Source organism: Larus michahellis, chromosome 9 (assembly GCF_964199755.1).
Source record: "Larus michahellis chromosome 9, bLarMic1.1, whole genome shotgun sequence".
Lineage (NCBI taxonomy): Eukaryota > Metazoa > Chordata > Aves > Charadriiformes > Laridae > Larus > Larus michahellis.
The window spans coordinates 27343976-27362445 of NC_133904.1; positions in this window are offsets into that span (position 1 = coordinate 27343976).

Genomic DNA, 18470 nt, shown 5'->3' on the forward strand with positions numbered 1-18470 from the left:
TGGTGCGCTGGAGCCGGGGCCGGCCCTGCGCTGCCTGTGCGGGCAGGTCGAGCGCAGCGTGGGGCTTCCTGCAGCTCTTGCACCAGCTGAGCAGGATTCAAACCTGTTCATGGAGAAAACACGAGCTAGTGCACCTCGACTCGCTGTGGGCTGGCCCTATGCCTCCAACAGGGTGCATGTCCTTGCAGAAACATATATGCTTTTATTTCCCAAGGTACGCGACTTTTTTTGCAGCCTGGTGCCCGCCTTGCCTGCTGCTGTGAAGGTCCAGGGCTTTCCAGAACTGTGGCAAGGGTATCACTGCTGCTCCGCGTTAGCTAAATGCTGTCATGTATAGAGAATTTGTGTGACATGAGCTGGCAAATCAGTGTGTTGTTTTTTTTGCAGGATAGCAATGTTTGTATATCCATGCCGTGCAATTTCCTGCACAAACTAGATGTTGCCTGCATGTGTTCCCAAACCGTTTGTGCTTTTAAAGCATGAGTGAAGGTGTAGGTGCACTGGGCTCATCCTTGGAGATGGGGGGATGCACCTTCAGAGGGGATGCGATGGGCACTTTCAGGGTGACTGGTCCTGTCCTTTCCTGCTTATGGTTTTTGTTTTGTCCCTTGCCACCTGTAGCAATAAATTCACTTGCTGTTGAAAAGGAGTTATGGGAGAGACTTAGCAGAATATAGAAAAGGGTGAAATAAAAAGGTGCATAAGGCTTGGAACAAAATCCCCAGCTCCTTGTAAAAAAGATTCAGGCTTTGTTCCATAAATGGTGATAAAGGGCACCTTTAGCTGCTCCTGCTCAGGGATAAGTGTATGCTTGAGGAGGGCAGGGTGGGAGGGCAGAGGAGACACGACTGCGCGTGCACAGCCCCGTCCCATCGGCTGGGGTGCATGGTGGGGGCTCAGCCGAGAGATGAAAAAGCTCATGGGTAATGATGCTAATTGAATCCCGTGTTGCTTCCCTCTGTTCAGAGCCAGCTGCTGCCGCTGTCGCCCAGCGGAGTGTGGCTGGCTCGAGCGGGGCCCCGGTGCGTGAGGAATGCGAGCTGACAGTCCCTTTTGCAGGGAAAAGCCCTGTCGGTGAGACCGTGCAGTGTTCCAGACAGGGATGCGCTCGCGGTGCCTGCTTAAAAGCTGCTTGTTTGGTTTGGTGTCAGTATCGGGTCAGCAGGGCAGGCTTGCATCGACAAACTAAGGTTTTGAAGTCTTGGGTTAGAAGGCGGGCATGTGAGGACCATCTCTGCCCGAGCTGGACTGCACGAATGCAGGATAACACCTACAGCCATGGCAGCTTTGCTCCCAAAACTGGGCTGCCAATATCACCCACCCACCGATTATTCCTGCAAAGCAACCCCCACGTGTGCCAGCCAGGGCTGACCGCCGTGCTCACGGCCCACATGTAATGGCTCTGGATGCAAAGAAGGATTATTTCTCATTGTTGCCATCGAGGGGTGAAGGCAGGAGAAAGGCGTCTGCATGTCTAGGAGTCACCTTGTGACTTTTGAGGGTTCTGGATGTGGGGTGGACGTGGATTTGATGACACGCCTGCCTTGTGAGGGAAAACCAAGGCACAGGTGGGTGTCAGGCCCCTCAAAGCTCTGTGCCTTTCTGGGGTGTAAAGCCCCAGCCAGAGAGGCACCCAGCAGTCACGGGGCTCTTCTAGAAACACAAGATTAGGTTTTTCATGTGCCTAAAAGGAATTTTGTGCGACACCACTTGCCTTCCCAATTTGGATATCCTGGAACATAGCAGTGGCCGAATGCATGGCAGGTGTCGTTGGCCTGTTTGGAACATCAAACTTCCGAATACCCAGAAACTGGGTTGATTTCACTCAAAAGCAGTGCAGGAGACTCCTAAAGCAATCGTTTGCTGTTGAAGGCGAAGACAGTGGTGGTACACCTGACACCCTGGGCTCCAACCTGAGCATCGCCACAAATTTGAGAGCGCGGTAAGGCTGTACCCCACCTTTGAGTGAAAAGGCTTTGCTCGATGAATTAAGTTTTCTGTAATGTGGGAAATTGGGAGCAAACCAGCAGGCAAGTGTTCAGTCCTACGCTGTTGTGTTTGCGTTTAAAGGAGGTGTTGGTCGTTGCGGTTTACTGTGCAATAAAGCCAGGCTGTGCGGCAGGTTTGTTCCTAGCAGCCTGTTGATGAGAGCTGGGAGCAGCCCTCCATCCTGCATCATTGCCTTTCCCTTTCCCTTTCCCTCCTTTGACACGACGACGTGTTTGGCCTGTTTGATGGAGAAACCTGAAAGAAGTTATGGTTCCTGTTCAAACTGCAGTAAGGAAAAAGGGCCTGGGGGCAAGTGCAGGGGAAATCCCATGTGTCTGCCTAAAAATGTGTCTTGATATCTGTCTGGAGATACAAATACTTTGGGCTTGGAGAGAAGCAATTAAATACCTGTGAGATGCCCTTTGACGTCGCCAGGGCGATGTAAGGGAGTTGCTGCGTAATATGCCGAAATAATTGTTGGAAATGTTTGGGCAGAACCGGTTGCTGCGTGTGCTCCCAGTCTTTGCATGTGAATTTGGGGCCGTGGTTGGCCCTCAGCTCTTTGTTTCTGATCCTGAGCTGCACGCGCTGAACGTACCTTAACACAGAACCACAGATTGCAAGGTCTGTAACTATGGCAATATATACACAAATGTGACCCTTCGCACCTAATTTAACTGGCATCGATGAGCTGCCTTGTAAGATGGCACTTATTTTTTCTAGTAGTAATTGCATGTCGAAGAGGAAATATAAATAAACTCCCCAAACAAAAGAAGCAAAGAAAAAGTAATTCTTTCAAACATTTGAGCAGGAACAATAGGGTAGGATATGCGCTTTCTGGGGAGAGCTAATGGCTGAAACCGACAGGAGCACATTTAGGAGCATTATTTAGACACTATCTTTGTCTCAAGATATAAATACTTAAATGCTGGCTACTGATTTCTCTTCTTGCGTTCAGACTACCGGCAGCCATGCTTTTTTACTTAAGGATTTTTGGAGAAGGAAAGGATTTTTAAGGGACTCAGGGTGGAGAAATGTCATAGCTGTAAAGTTCCTGTGGCACCTCTGCTAAATTGGCTAATTGGGAATGCAAAGTAATGTCACAGGCATCATGAAGTCGTTGCCTCCCAGCATCCTCACGAAGGACGGCAGCCAGCGGCTTGATGGAGTTCAGCTGACATTAATGGGACATGTTTGGGTGTAGACCCCTGAATCTGCCTCTACTGTTGTGTTTTAGCTCATCGCTGTGGTATTAGAGTACCTACATCTGCATAGTAGTTAAATGTTCTTATGTATAATTAACTACTTTCAACTAAGTACGGAACAGCTTACAAAATCTACGTGTAACGGCAGACATTTCTATATTATAAGGGCAACGCTCAGTGCCAAATACCTGAGAAGACTGGGGAAACAGCTATCGTGCATCAAAACATAGCCTAGTTCTGGCAGATGAGTGCTTTTTCAGGCTCCCTCGCGTTGTTGTTGGTCCCTGTGCATCGGGTGTCAGTAGCGAAAGTTTCCTTTTGGATCTGTTCGGTATTCACCTTAGTTTTATTTTCTGTATGGGGAAAGAATTTAGAATTGCAAAAAAGGGGCTTATGAAAATGTGAAGGAGCGTGCGAGGGCTAATGCTACCACCAACGCAATGCAGGCTAAATGGGCAAAGGGTGTATTCTCCTCTGCAATTCATGGGTCGGCTGAGGGAGTCTGGAGGAACATTTAGCAACAGGTACAACGGCAAAGCCTTCTGGGCTCGGTGCAGAGCCTTGCAGTGAAATTCAGCTTCAGTCGGAACTAATCTCTTACATCTTCATCTTTTGATTCCAGTTAACACGGGCTTTTATACCTCTGTGTTTTCTTCTCGAGTTTCTCTGGCTCAGCTTTGCAGGAGGAGTTAGGTGACGGCCCTCTCCCCTTTTCTGTGCGGGCACTGACATAGAACGCTGTTGCTGGCTTGGCGGAAGGCTTTAGGGCTCAGCGCGATGCAGAGCCAAGTGCTGGTGCCCTGAAAAGCTGCCTGGCACCTCTCTGCACCATCACACCATTTTATCAGGCCCACCAAGCCTCAAGTGTGGAGCTGCTCGTGTTTGCGGTGAGCTGGTCCCACCAGGACAAGTCCGGTTCATCTGACGTGCAGTTGAGCAACTCTGTCTCTCCCTTGGCCGTAGAGGCAAAAAGAGTCTCCTGCTCTAATTTCATTGTGTTTAGCCATCGCACAAACTCTAAAGCTCCCCGAAATGGGAAGGAAGTAATGTTTAAATTATACGTGAGTGAACTGATTTACTCAGACCAAAGTTTTGAGTTTGGGCCTTATGAATACAGGGACGGAGCTATCTGTCTGTGCATCCATCCGTCTGCCCGGTGAATATTGAATTAACAGAAACGTAAACACAGATCCAGTACTGTAAAAGCTTTGGTTTAAACTAGTGAAAAGCGTGCGGGGCAGATGCATGCTGCCACAGGGAAAGCGGTGGCTTTGCCCAGGGATCACTTGTCTGGTAGGTTGCCCTCACTGATGGAGCGAGACCGTTGCTGCAGACTCCCTTCTGCCTCTGAAAACTCAGTGTTTCAGTAAGGTCTGTCTGCTCCCAACTGGAAAGGGATTCAAACTGCTCTCCTGCCTGCCTCCTGCTCCTAATGAGGGGGTTTAACTTCCTGTGTAAGGTATTTTGCAGAGCATGTAAAATGCTGGTTAAATTCTATGGTCGCTTCCTATGGGCACTTGCTCAGCGCTCCTCGGGGAGCCCAGCGCCGGAAAGCCGTAACTGCGCTTGCTAATGGCCTGGAGATCCCTTTTGCAGATGTTCCACCCAAGTCTCCTCCATGCTCCTTCCACCTCTATTAAAAAAAATTAATATGCAAGCTGCAGTACTGCCATGCCTGGCCAAAGCTCAGCAGCACACCGTCCTTCGTGTCCCATAAACGAGAGATGCTGAATTTTTGTGAGGGCTGCAGGAATTCATGGAGCGGGCGGCTGCGAGCTGGGGATCTGCCGCTGGGCATCTGCGGGGCAGGCAGGGGCTGGAGCGTGGCTGGCTCCTGCCTGCATCGTCTGGGAGTGCGCTGCGAAAGCCTGAATGCCGTTTTGTGGTTGGTCCTTCGGAGCGGCACCGAGAGAGGCTGAAATGTCTGCGGAGACATAAACAGTAAGGGGGTGAAGTCACGATTCTCTCCCTATTTATTTGACCTGAATACACTGAAGTAACTGCACCCTCATGAAAGAGAGAATTTCCTGACCGTGGAGAGTTTAGCATCTGTTTCCTCCCATTTTTTTTCGGTGGTAGAACATGGTAGCGGAAGAACTGGCGGGGTTTTCTTTCCTCTTTTTCTTTTGTATAGCAAGAGGCACTGCATGCTTGGGCTAAACACGCTCTCCGAGAGCAGACAGGTTTCTCTCAAGGGTGATATGATCATTTGTTCTCTATTTTCTCTCCTTTCTGCCTCCCCCAGCCCCTCCTGGAGAGGAGCGGATACACCGAAGCCCAGGCAGGACTTCCTTAGCTCAGCCATGCCTTCTGGCAGGCTGCGCCTCATGCCCTCTCCCCGTCACCCCCCTTCACCGACAAACAATGGCCAAAGGCTCCTTCTTGTTGGTCGTTTTGTACCCCACAGAGGAAGAGCCGAGTGGAAGATCGTGTCCCCGGGGGCCCTCGGCGCATTCCAGCTCCAGCTGCCGCCTTGCAAGGCTGCGGGTGCCTTTGCTGTGCTGTCCCCAGGCCTTTTGCACAAACGGTCAGTGCCGTGCGACGCCGGGGGCAGCCAATGGGTTTTGAAACAAATTTAGTGCTGGTGAGAGGTGAGAGAGGGGAATGGAGAGCCTTGGAGGGGTGTCTCAAGTCATTGCTCCGCAGCAAGAGCAGACCCTGTCCTTTGAACATCCAGTGCACCACAGGTAGTCGCGGTGCCAAGAGGAGCTGGCCTTTTTGTACCAACTATTTGTGATGTGGCTTGAAGTATCTCCTTCGCTGTCAGGGTGTAGTGAGCCACAGATCCTCTGTACCTCAGCTCCCAAGCCCTAGAGGTTGACGTTGGGTCTCTCTAGGTGCTTTCTGCCAGAGGCTTTGCGGTGGAGAGCACATTTCTCACATGTGATCCTGTCTGGCCTGGCCCAAGGGCTACCACACCACCAGTTTCCTCTTTGATCTCTTCAAAGGCTTGCTGCTCCTCAGGGCCCCAGCTGAAATAGTTCTCTTTTCGGGTCACCTGATAGAGGGAATTCACAAGTTGACTGTAGCCTGGAATATGCCTTCTCCGGAATCCCACAACATCTAGGGATGCCTGGGTTTCCTTTTGTTGACTGGTGGTGACATGGGTGTTAGCTTATTGAGCATACCTATTGCAATGTGCACCCCGCCACCAAGAGATCGATCGCCTTGGAGCATGTTCCCTTGGGGCATTCCCAATTAGTTGTTTAACCTTACAAACAAGAATCAAAACCAGGCTCACAACATGCACCGGTATGAACAGTCTGATTACACAAGGGTATGCAAGGAGCTGAAAGGCCATTACAACAAGGCTATAAAGACCTGTCCTGGAGGAGAGGAGGGGGTAGGTGCCTTTCTTTCCTCTCTCCACAGAGTAGGTTTCAGGAGAAAAGGGGGTAATTGATGATTTTCTCCATGAGATAGTTCTTGGAGTACTGGGATGGCAGCAACATAGGACCCAAATACTAGATTAGGCTCAAAGGCAGTGCTTTTATCATAGCTCTCCCAGGCAACGCAAAACAAAGTGATAGACAACACGGCAAACAGTGAAAATTGAGAGCAGGCATTAACAATTCTTGGAGTTTATTGTACAGCAAAAAAGGGATCAAGTACTGGAAGGCGTGGGGAAATATATATGGCAGCTCCCAAAGTAAATATGCCAGTGTCATGATCTGCAGCAGCCAACCCAATAACTAAACAGGTGTCGCAGCTGGAAGTTCCATCTTGCACACGCTGATCGCATCTGTTATTATCTTGAACCCCTTGAGCCCCACGGTGGGTGCCAAGATGATGTGGGTTGACCCTGGCTAAGCACCGGCTGGCCATTTGCTCGCTTGCTCGCTGCCCCCCAAATCCCTGAGGATGAGGGAAGAGGAAAGGAAGAATAAAAGAAAGCAAACTGTGGGTTGAGATAACAATTGTTTAATAAACAAAGGAGAAGTAGAAAAAGAGTGTAAGAAAACAAAACAAGCGGTGCAAAGGCAATCCCTCACCACCTCCCACGAGCACACTGGTGCCCGGCCAGTTCCCAAGCAAAAGATGTCTAACCTCTCTAAAATCCCCTCTTTTTCCTTTTTATTGCTGACCATGACATTATATGGCATGGACTATCTCTCTGGTTAGGCCAGGTCAGGTCATCTGCCTGGTTGTGTCCCCTCCCAACCTGTTTTGCAGCCCGCAATCTATTCACTGAGGGGGCAGAGTGAGAAACAGAGGAGGCTTTGACACTGTGCAAGCACTGTTCAGCAATAGCTAAAACATTAGTGTGTTATCAGTGCTGTTTTGGTCACAAATCGAAAACACAGCACCATACAAGCTGCTACGTAGAAAATGAACTCCATCCCAGCCAGACCCAGTACACCGGGAAGGAGGTAGTTCTGCCCACCCAAGGGCTTGTGTGTTCCTGTGGCTCTTTGGGTGAAAACCAAAGTCAAGGTATTTTCTGTCTGGTTGTTTCCCCTTCTAGCTCTGCTTAAACCCATAAAAGCTCCCCTTGGTGTGAGGGCAGCAAGCAAGCCTCCAGCTATTAAGAGGAGCATCTGGTGGCAGCGGGGAGCTGTGCTGGGCTGGAACATGGTGTCTCCCCGACCTCGCTGCCTGCCTTGGGGGAGGCTCGAGCACTCCCTTGGCAGTCTGCTCTGCTAAACCAGGTTGCCTCCTGCTCGGGGGCCTGATGCCGAGGCAGCGCAACACAAGCTCGGATTTACAGTCATGTGTCGGGTCTGAGTGTGGGTGAAATTTATCCTCTGCCAAGATGTTTCACAAAACATCTGCTGTGTTGCATTGTATTTTCCTCTCAGGGGTTGTGGTTCAGTTGCATTTTAATGTTCTCATGGCTGGGAGAGGCATAGCATCACAGAATGGTTAGAGTTGGAAGGGACCTTAAAGCCCACCCGGTGCCACCCCCTGCCCTGGGCAGGGACACCTCGCACCAGCCCAGGTTGCTCCAAGCCCCATCCAGCCTGGCCTTGAACCCCTCCAGGGATGGGGCAGCCACAGCTTCTCCGGGCAACCTGTTCAGTCCTTCCAAAAAGTTGGAACCTGAAAGGTTTCAGAAGGTTCAGAAAGGGTTAAGAAGCCTGAAACTGTATTGTAGGTCTCCTTTCCTGACAGAGGTCCCAACTGTCTAGCATTTTTGGTGTTTTTTTCTAGTTAGGGGGCAGCTTTACAGTGCAGCTGCAGTGATGTGAAGTAGATTTCAGGAATTGTGTACTGCCAGCCTTACAAACAGCCTGAACTGTGCGGTGTTAAATGAGCATTTTCTTTCCATCATTGGGATCTCTTGAGAAAACTCAGCTCGGCCTGGATCCGACCTTCCCTAACTGATGTTTCCTTGCTAGCTGGTCTCACTACCCTGTTGCCTTTGGTAGGCACGTGGACACCCTTATTTTGCTGTGGTTGTGGATAACTCCTGAAAATTTACTAAGGGCCAGCAGAGAAGAACAAGATTGCCCAAGGAAAGCGTCAGTCCCTGAATGGTGGCTTGTGACAGCCCTGATTTCTTGGGCCTGATTTGGTGTCCTTTATGAGAACTGTTAACTTCAGTGGGTGTTACCTGGGCCCGTGGTGTTATTTCTGCTCTTGTATCCGTCTGCTAAATCACACTTGAAAAGGAGCAAAATTGCTATTACTCCCACCTGTACCATGCAAGAAAAGCCTTGTTGCCAAGGAAATGTAATGCAATCATGGATGAGATACAGAGTACCTAGTTCTTTCTTAAAGATTTGGCTAATGCAAAAAAAATGGAAAGAATTTGGCGGGGGAATCACGGCCATAGATAGAGATATTTGTGTGCTGTTTGCTTGGGATTGTGTGCAATCCTAACTTGTTTGTCCACATCAGTGGCCTGGAAAAGGAAAGTGAATTTTCAAAATGAAGGGCTACTGCTTGTGTGAAAAGAAGAACGGGGTCTTGTGCAGAGGGCAGGGTAGAGACGTGCGTAGAATCATAGAATGATTTTCGTTGGAAGATACCTTCAAGGTTATCAAGTCCAACCACTAACACAGCTCTGCCAAGTTACCACTAAACCACGTCCCTCAGCACCATGTCTACACGTCTTTTCAATATCTCCAGAGACGGGGACTTCACCACTTCCCTGGGCAGCCTGTTCCAGTGCTTGACAAGCCTTTCAGTGAAGAAGTTTTTCCTAATATCCAATCTAAATCTCCCTCAGTGCAACATGAGGTCGTTTTCCTCTTGTCCTATCGCCTGTTCCTTGGGAGAAGAGACCGACACCCCCCCCGGCTACCCTCTCCTTTCAGGGAGTTGCAGAAAGTGAGAAGGTCTGCCCTCAGCCTCCTTTTCTCCAGGCTGAACACCCCCAGCTCCCTCAGCCGCTCCTCATCAGACTCGTGCTCCAGACCCCTCACCAGCTCCGTTGCCCTTCTCTGGACACGCTCCAACCAAACCCAACCCAATCCAATCTACCAACCCAGGACCGTCGCTCCTGTAAGTTGGAGCAGTTTTCAGTGTTTGATAGCTGTGGTTTCATGAAAGCATTTCCTCGCCAGGGCGAGATGTTGTGTATTTTGTAGACCAAATGCACCAGCCACCGCCACCTGGGCTCAAGGTAGTTCAGAGGGTGCTGGAAGTGGTGTAAGGTAATAGCATTATCTCATACTTTCTGTGGTTAAAGTCCCACACACAGAGATGGTAGTCGCAGCTTAGCTGCTAGGCGGTAACTCGCTACGACTTGACATCTGCAACTGCGCCTGCAGCCCAAGGAGGGGAAAAATAAGAGTGGCTGACTAACTGATGCAGTTTCCTGGCTAATAGATGTTCTCAAAGATATGTGGAGAGTGTTTCTTTAAAACCTCCTTCTCCTGCATCCCAGAAAGATGAGTAATAGTGTATTAGTTACTCTCCTGGCCGTTCTTCTCCATGCTCAAATTTTATTATGTCATTATGGGCCCCATAACCTATGTGGTTTTGTTGATAAGGCCACCTGTTCTCTGTTTGGCTTATTTAAAACATAGGTTTCCCGCAAACATGCTGCTGTTGTGTGTTTGCACAGCGGCGGACACTAATTTCAGTGGCTGCATGAGTTGATGGAGTGTAGCAGATTTTGGCACGTGGTTGGGGAAGATGGAGTGAAGCTGGCTGAAATCTGTTCAAATGCAGAGGATTTGCCTCGGTGCTGGGAGGCTTTGTTCTGGGTGAGGCAATGCCAGTCCTCGGGCTGGATCTGGTTCAGGTGACAGTGCTGGGACCGCGGGCGCTAACGAAGCTGTGCTGCTGCGAGTTGGCTCCTGCCAAGGTTAGGCAGTGATTTCAGTGTGTGCAGTCCTGCAGGCTTAATTGGTGCAAATTAGACAACAACAAGGTGCTTTTCTCACACTGAATATTTGCCAGCAGCTGGTCAAAAGGCCTTTTGAGCATCATGCCTGTGTCCTACTATTCTGTTTATCCCCCAGGGAGAGCTTTGTCAAAGAAATGATGATGGTTTCAGAGACCGGGAGAGGTTCAGGTGAGGCTGGTGGAAGGGAAGGCGGAGAGGAGCCACCAAGCACTGCTTCCCCATTTGCTTAGAGCGCTCAGGCCTGGCTTCATGGTGGCAGCTCAAATTTACATCTGGTTTAAAGCTGCTTTAAAAAAACTAAATAAATATATAGATGTATACTTAATTTTAAAGCCACCCTTGCGCCTCACGTTTCTGGGTTGTGTTGCTTCTCTGGGGAGGGCCGTGCAGGATCTGTCTCCTGTTTCAGGCTCTCTTTTGCTCGACACATGAGAAACAGCCTCTCTGTGTGCTGGCATCCCGCCAAAGACTTCGCAGACAAGCCTGTTCCTTTTGAGTTCCTTTCTTCATGCAGGACCCACCCAGCCAAAACCAATAAAACATAAAACTGGAAAGAGAAAACAACAACAACAGAGGGACCTTTTGTGATTTTTATCTTTTGCTGCCAGTTGGCTGTACATCTTGAAACTACTGAAATGCTCTTTTTTTGTTTCCCTCCTTCCAATCCATTGGAATGTTTTACCCTTTAAATTGCAGCAGGGATGTCTGTGAATAACTTGCATACCCAGAGCGACAGCCCGGGGTATGCAGAGCTGGTCTCCTCCTCGAGCACCAGATGGAGGAACACTCCCGCTAAACCCTTGCTTTTTTGCGGTGAACAAAAGCTTCCTGTGGTCTCCATACGGACCCAGGGCAACGCAGCTCCTGTGTGAATTTGTGCTACAGGTTTTAAGCGGTCGCAGGCGGCGCTGAGGCCCCAAACCCGGCCTTTGCCTGGGGATGGAGGTTCTCTCTTCAAATCTCCAACATGGCGAGTACCAAAGGCAGATGGCCAAAGGAGAGCGAGGCGACACGTGTGGAAGATAACTGCTGTACGGTTAGGCTGTGTAACCATGTGGGATGTATTTGTCGAGGTGTTGGCCCCGCTGTGAGGGAAGGCAGGGCTGCCCCGTGCGGGGCATGGACAGTTCCACAGCAGCCACACCACAGCCCAGAGCACAGCCTGTCAGCGGCGCCGGCAGCACCTCTTCTGGAAACATGTATAAGGAAGGGCAAAAATGCCAGAGAGGAGTGAGGGCGTATAAAGAAAAGTGAGAAACAGAGCTGTGAACTCTGAGGTCAGTGAAGCTGGCGGGGAGGAGGTGATGGAGCAGGGGGATGTTCCTTGACAGGAGTCACGGCCTGTGGAGGCCCCACGCGGGAGCAGGTTCTCCTGACAGGAATCGTGGCCTGTGGAGTCTCCATACACGGGAAAAGCACAAGGAGGAGGGATCGGCAGAGAGGAACCGCTATGCCCTGACTGAACCTCTCCCAATTCCCCATCCTAATTCCCTCCCCAATACCTTGCGGGGGAAGTAGAGCCATCGGGAGTGAAGGAGGGAAGTTGAGCCATGGGAAGAAGGGGGTAGGTGGTGTAAGGCGTTGTGTTAGTTTTATCTTTGTTTCTCATTATCCAAATCAGTTTCAGTTGGCAATAAATCAACATGAATTTTCCCCGAGTTGAGTCTGTTTTGCCTGTGACAGTAATTGGTGAGGGATCTCCATAGCTTTATATCAACCCATGAGCTTTTTCATCCTACTTTTTCCCCCCTGTCCTGTTTGGGGAGGGGGGAGGGATAGCACGGTGGGGTGTGCATCTGGCAGCTGGCCATAGTCAATCCACCACAGCAGCAAACATTTATTTTTGCTACCCTAAGTACCGTTGTTGCCAAAAATGCTTGGCAAAACCCCTGTGTTGTGGCTGTACCAAAAGCCAGATGACTGTTGTTCATAAAAAAGCAGGATAGTAGCTGTTTCTGTTGAGGCTTTCGACCTCCCTTGGCTGTGCTCTGGTTCCTTGGTGCCTCTGCCGTCCATGGAGGTCTCATCTGGGTCATCGCTTGTTGAAGACAGACGTGATGGCAAGGTAGAAACAGAGGCTTATTTGACTGAATGCAAGGGTGAGCCTTTCTTCGTCTATGAGGTGTCCAGGGCAGTGGCTGCTGCATTAACCTTAGTTTTAACAGAAATAGTGAGCATAATGGTTTTTTTAATATAGTTGTGGGGACTGTTTGTAGAGCAGTAAGAGTGGAATGGATGAGAGCAGGAGCGAGCTTCATGCCGTCGTGTAGAGCGCTACAGTGTGATGGCCTGTTCGCCCTCTGCTCGGGGAAAATGGAGAGTTTTTCCATTGTCAAACCTGTCTGGAGCTGTACACCTTCTTGTTCCTACTCTTGCTTCCGTCTTTCTCCTGAGAGTAGGATTGGGAATTGAGGGAATTTAGCTCCGTTTAGTGCCTGGCATGTAGTTCTGCATGTCGCAAAGGTAGACAGCAAAGCCAGGTCCGCCTTACGGAGCTGTAGCAGCAAGACGGGGCAGAGGTACACCAGTGGCAGGGAAGCTTTAGGATCTGTACGAGCAGGAGTTCAGAAGTGTTCCCACAAAGGGTTTGGGGTGGTTCCCATTGCTGTTGCATAGGGGCTACTTGTAGTTTTAATACTGTTCACTTAGGGTGGAACTCACTTGAGGGGAGCCCATGTGTTTTGTGTAGTGTTGAGTGGTGGCCAAGCAGCTTTCATTTACCAGTCCAGTTCCGGCGAGGGACTCCCACGCTGGTGCCTTAGCTATAGTAGGAAAAACCTGGCTTGGATATTCCATGGGGTTTCTGGTACTGTTGTATTTCAGAATTGCATTGGTTCCAGGAAAAGGCTCATCCTGACTTTTCTTTGAACGCCTGCCTGAAGAGACTGAACTCATCGGGAGTGCATCGCCGGTTGCTGGCAGATGGGACTGGTGAAGATGACAGTGACATGCGCAGGGACGCTTTGCTGTAATTTCCTCTCTTCCTCTCTGTCATGTATTCTGACGTATCTAGAGTCCTAGCAATTTGCAAAATGAAGATGTGATTTATTGTATTCTGCGTATACTTTGTGGTAACTTTATTAATGCAGGAAGTTTCTTTGTGATCACAAAATCTTCAGTTATTTCGATCAGATTTAAGTTGCTTTAAAATTTATAAGGTTTGGGAGCAAAATTTCAGCCTCACTGGAATCAATGGCAAAACCACCACTGCCACTGGGGATAAGATTTGACCTCTGATGCTTTAACAAATGTGTCATCTAAAAAGCCTTTCTGCTCCTAATTGCATTCCTTTGTTGTTTTTCCCCGTAGTCTTGAGAAGCGAGCAATCTGAAGACAATGCATCTGTGACCCCTGATACCAGCTTGCAAGTCGAGGTGATGAAAGTTATAGAGGACCGCCAGCATACTGGTCCCATGATAGCTCCAAATGGATATGCAAACAGCATTTTCCAAGCAAACATGGAGGAAGGGAGTACTGACGGGTTGGAGGTCTGTGGTGCTGAGCACTGCACTTCCAGCGATGCAATCCCGAGTGAACGCGAGGAAGCACCCAGGTATAAGAAGATCACCAAGGGCAACTGGATCTGGAATTTCATTAGACGAAGGAATTTTAATGAAATTTAATGAAAAGACACAGAAATCGCTGCAGAGCCGAATGCCTCAGCGTAAATTCCCAGCTCTGCCCTCACTGGCAGGGGGAAAGCAGGGGAAAAGATTTGCTTTTGGCTGTCATCTTTCACCTTTTAAGCATTTAATTTCCTTTTTGCACGTCACTGTTTGACACTGTTCTTGCCTACTCAACCCCTCACCACGGCCGTCCACAAAGACGTTATTTCAGCCCTTACGCCTCGCACAGGGTGGCAAACTCCGCAGGGGCAAACACCTCCGGAGTCGGGCAACCAAGGCAGTACATTCAGGCAACCGAAGGAGAAACAAGAGCAAGAAGAGCCGCAGGAACCAGAACTGGGTCCTGGCTGCCCAGAACCTCTCCCTGCCTTCCTCATCCCAACATTCAAGGCAGTGTTATCCCAGGAAGATGCTCTCCTGGTGCTGGCAAGGCAGGGGGGCACAGGGCTGGGGCTCCCCCGGCTCCAGTCCAGCCAGCAGCAGAGGAGGAGGAGGAGGTGGAAAGCCCCAGAAAGCCCCAGAAATCCCAGGAAATCCCATGCGGACCCCAGGATTGCACCAAGAGCGATCCTCAGCCCCGCTGAGGGTGATGCCGCCTGCCCAAGGGCGAGAGCCGAGCTCCCGGCCTGGACAGGGAGCACTGAGGGGACACAAAATTTGTCACCGGTGTCAAGGGCATCGCTACCCACCATTCAACAGCAGCTCCTGCCCAGGATTTAGGAAAAGCCCCAGTTTTGGATCAAATCATTTAAACACGCAGAAGGGAAAGCACCAACTGGAATCTGCGGATTTTCTCGTTTAAAAGAGAGTCAGCAATCGTTTCAGGGAGAAATCACCAATGCCCACAAATTCAGATGAAAAGCAAAGCTCCGAGACAGGAATCATAGCTGCCGTGTGTGACACAGCACCACGGAAACAAGGACGTCTCAGCGGTGAGTGCCCAGAGCCGGGGCTGGTGATGGACAGCTGCTGGGGCCGGAGCTGGCCCTGGGGACGAGGGGGTGGCCCCGGGCATCAGTGGGAGGCCCCAGGGACAAGGAGGGGACCCCAGGGACGAGGAGGGGACCCTGGGGACAAAGGGGGCAGCTGGTGAGAGGAGGGTGCGAGGAGCGCGGCGGGTGCCTCGTGGTGCCCGGGCAGCGGTAGCAGCTCAAGAGTTGCCTTTTCTCCATCAGAAGGGAAAACCACACCGCTTTAAAAGACAACACACATGAGTAAAACAACAGTCCACAAAAGTTCCCTGTGAATATAAAAGGCAAAACTACACAGAAATAGAGAAAATCCACCATATTCTTAGGCGTATAAAAAGCAAACAAAAAACCCGAGAGTCCCCAGAAGGCAAGACAGAATTACTTGCTAGACTGACCCCATCGGCAGTGGTCTACCGGCGCTACCGGTCTACTAACTGCCCTGTCGTGTTAAGTTTAGTTTCGGTATTTGTCTGTTATAGTCCCAGGACTTAGACTGGTTGACTATTAGAGTCCCACCAAAGGACTTTTACTGAAACAGATTCACAAATAATCGAAATTAGTTTATTTATTGAGAGTGACAGTCGCATATTCGAGATTGCCATTGATAAATTCACTGACTACAATAGTGCTAATTACTTAAGGTTAATATGGTTAGAAAAATAATGCTAGTACAACAACCCGGTGTACAATTCCCCAGAAGGTGAAAGACGCAGCTCTTACACAGCAAGGCATCTGTGCCTGGGGTGGAGGAAGGGAACACAGCCCCTCGACTGCTTTCGTCAGGTAACAAGTTTCTTCTCTCCCAATTTAACAGTCACTTTCTCCATTCTTTTATATCCAAAATTACAAGGTTTCCCTCCCCTAGATAATGTGTAGTATGATTTGGGTGGAGGCTTGAGTATTATTCTCATATATGTTGAGCATGATCTCTAAAATCTTCATTAGACACAGAGATCTTTAATATACGTTTCACAACTAATGAGGCAAAGGTCGATCACTGGGTATGGCAGCCTCACCAGGAAAGAGATATCTACACAAGGTCTCTGTTATCTTGTTTTTAGTGTCTCTGCTGATGAAAAAGAAGCTGTCTCCCAAAGACTTCCCCATTACTTCTTTATCACATGATAGCCAGAAAAGAATTCTCTCCCCTGGGTTAAACAAAAGATAGCAAAGCCAGTCTTAATTGCTATTTGAGCACAGAGACTTCACCTCATTATGCAAATTCCAGAGCCCCATAGACCCTGGGGCTCCATGTTTTCCTGGCGCCTTCAGCCTCAAAACCACCCTTTCACACCTGGGGCCGCGCCAGCCTCCAAACTTTCCATTTGTCTGGAGATTGGTCCCATGCCCAAAGAGAAAGGAGGGAAAACTGTGGCTTCTTCCAAAGCTCTTTGGGAACTGCTTGCATGGCCCCACACACCTTGGGACGGCAGGCTTTCCTGGCACCTTCAGCATCAAAACCAACCTTATCCACTTGGCGCCGTGCCAGCCTCAAAATTTTCCATATGTCTGGAGATTGGTCCCATGTCCAAAGAGCCCGGAGGAAAACTGCGCCTTCTTCTGAAGCTCTTTGGGAACCACTAGCATGGCCCCACAGACCTTGGAACTGCAGGCATTCCTGGCGCCTTCAGCCTCAAAACCACGCTTTCCCACTTGGCGCCGCACCAGACTCCAAAATTTCCATATGTCTGGAGATTGCTCCCATGCCCAAAGAACCAGGAGGGAAAACTGTGCCTTCTTCTAAAGCTCTTTGAGATAGGTCTGCATATCCCCACAGACCTTGGGGCTCCAGGCTTTCCTGGCACCTACAGCATCAAAACCACCCTTTCACACTTTGGGCCGCGCCAGCCTCTAAAATATCAATATGTCTGGAGATTGCTCCCACGCCCGATGATCCAGGAGGAAAAACTGTGCCTTGTTCTAAAGCTCTTTCGGAACTGCTTGCATGGCCCCACACACCTTGGGGCTGGGTATTTCCTGGCACCTTCAGCCTCAAAAAAACCCTTTCCCATTTGTCGCCCCTCCAGCCTCCAAAGTTTCAATATATCTGAAAATTGCCCCAACTCACAAAGGGCCAGGACGGAAAAGAGTGCCTTTTTCTAAGGCTCTTTAGGAACCGCCAGCATGGCCCCACAGACCTTTGGGATCCAGGCTTTCCTGGCGCCTTCAACCTCAAAACCACTCTTTCCCACCTGGCGCCACAAGACCCTCCAAAATTTCCATATGTCTGGAGATTGCTCCAACGCCCAAAGAGGCAGAAGGGAAAACTGTGCCTTCTTCTGAGGCTCTTTCGGAACCGCAAGCATGGCCCCACAGACCTTTGGGATCCAGGCTTTCCTGGCGCCTTCAACCTCAAAACCACTCTTTCCCACCTGGCGCCACAAGACCCTCCAAAATTTCCATATGTCTGGAGATTGCTCCCACGCCCAAAGAGGCAGAAGGGAAAACTGTGCCTTCTTCTGAGGCTCTTTCGGAACCGCAAGCGTGGCCCCACAGACCTTCGGGAACAAGGTTTCAGGGCACTTCCAGCCTCAAAACCACCATTTCACACTTGGCGCCACGCCACACTCCACAATTGCCATGTGTCTGGAGATTGCTCCATGCCTAAAGAGCCAGGAAGGAAAACTGTGCCTTGCTCTAAAGCTCATTGGGAAGCGCTTGCATGGCCCCACAGACCCTGGGGCTGCGGGTTTTCCCAGCGACTTCAGCCTCAAAACCACCCTTTCTCAGTACTGCCAGGGCCGAACTCCAAAATTTCCGTATGTCTGGACATTGATCCCACGTCCACAGAACCAGGAGGGAAAACTGTGTCTTCTTCTAAAGCTCCTTGGGAACAGCTTGCATGGCCCCACAGACCTTGGGGCTGCGGGCTTTCCTGGCACCTTCAGCCTCAAAACCACGCTTTCCCACTTGGTTCCGCACCAGCGTCCAAAATTTCCATATGTCTGGAGATTGCTCCCATGCCCAAAGAACCAGGAGGGAAAACTGTGCTTTTTTCCAAGACTCTTTTGGAAGAGCAAGCATGTCCCCACAGACCTTCGCAATCCACGCTTTCCTAGCGCCTTGAGCCTCAAAACCACCCTTTCCCACTTGGCACCGCGCCAGACTCCAAAATTTCCATATGTCTGCAGATTGCTCCCACGCCCGAAGATCCAGGAGGGAAAACAGTGCCTTGTTCTAAAGCTCTTTGGGAACCGCTTGCATGGCCCCACAGACCTTGGGGCTGGGGGTTTCCTGGCACCTTCAGCCTCAAAACAACCCTTTCCCATTTGTCGCCCGCCCCTCCAGCGTCCACAGTTTGAATATGTCTGAAAATTGCCCCAACGCACATAGGGCCAGGAGGGAAAACAGTGCCTTTTTCTAAGGCTCTTTGGGAACCGCC